Below are 1,030 nucleotides of genomic sequence, written 5' to 3'. Positions count from 1 at the left end.
AATTAGGTGTGTAGAGTTGTGTTGAGATGTGTAGAGTTGTGTAGTAGTGTAGAGTTGTGTAGAGATGTGTAGAGTTGTGTAGTAGTGTAGAGTAGTGTAGAGATGTGTAGAGATGTGTAGAGTTGTGTAGAGTAGTGTAGAGTTGTGTAGAGATGTGTAGAGATGTGTAGAGTAGTGTAGAGTAGTGTAGAGTTGTGTAGAAATGTGTAGAGTTGTGTAGTAGTGTAGAGTAGTGTAGAGTTGTGTATAGATGTGTAGAGTTGTGTAGAGATGTGTAGAGATGTGTAGAGATGTGTAGAGTCTTGTTGAGCTATGTAGTCGTGTAGAGTCGTGTAGAGTTGTGTAGAGTTGTGTAGAGTTGTGTAGAGTCTTGTTGAGCTATGTAGTCGTGTAGAGTTGTGTAGAGTTGTGTAGCGTCTTGTTGAGCTATGTAGTCGTGTAGAGTTGTGTGAGTTGTGTAGAGATGTGTAGAGTTGTGTAGAGTCTTGTTGAGCTATGTAGTCGTGTAGAGTTGTGTGAGTTGTGTAGAGATGTGTAGAGTTGTGTAGAGTCTTGTTGAGCTATGTAGTCGTGTAGAGTTGTGTAGAGTTGTGTAGAGTTGTGTAGAGTCTTGTTGAGCTATGTACTGTAGTCGTGTAGAGTTACGTTGAGAGTTCTGTTGACTTGTGTAGTCATGTCGAGTTGTGTAGTTGTGTAGTCATATTGGGTTGTTGGACTGTTGTGTTTAGTCGTGACGGTTTAGATGTGTGTGTGCGTGTATATGCTTATGTGTGTGTGTGTGTGTGTGTGCATGTATGTGTTTATGTGTGTGTGTGTGTTTATGTGTGTGTGTGTGTGTGTTTATGTGTTGTGTGTGTGTGTGTGTGTGTGTGTGTGTGTGTGTGTGTGTGTGTGTGTGTGTGTGTGTGTGTGTTGTGTGTGTGTGTGTGTGTGTGTGTGTGTGTGTGTGTTTATGTGTTGTGTGTGTGTGTGTGTGTGTGTGTGTGTGTGTGTGTGTGTGTGTGTGTGTGTGTGATGTGTGTGTGTGTGT

The sequence above is a fragment of the Alosa sapidissima genome, chromosome 19, assembly GCF_018492685.1.
Source record: "Alosa sapidissima isolate fAloSap1 chromosome 19, fAloSap1.pri, whole genome shotgun sequence".
Classification (NCBI taxonomy): Eukaryota; Metazoa; Chordata; class Actinopteri; order Clupeiformes; family Clupeidae; genus Alosa; species Alosa sapidissima.
The sequence above is the reverse complement of the archived record's forward strand: the minus strand, read 5'-3'. Positions refer to the sequence as shown.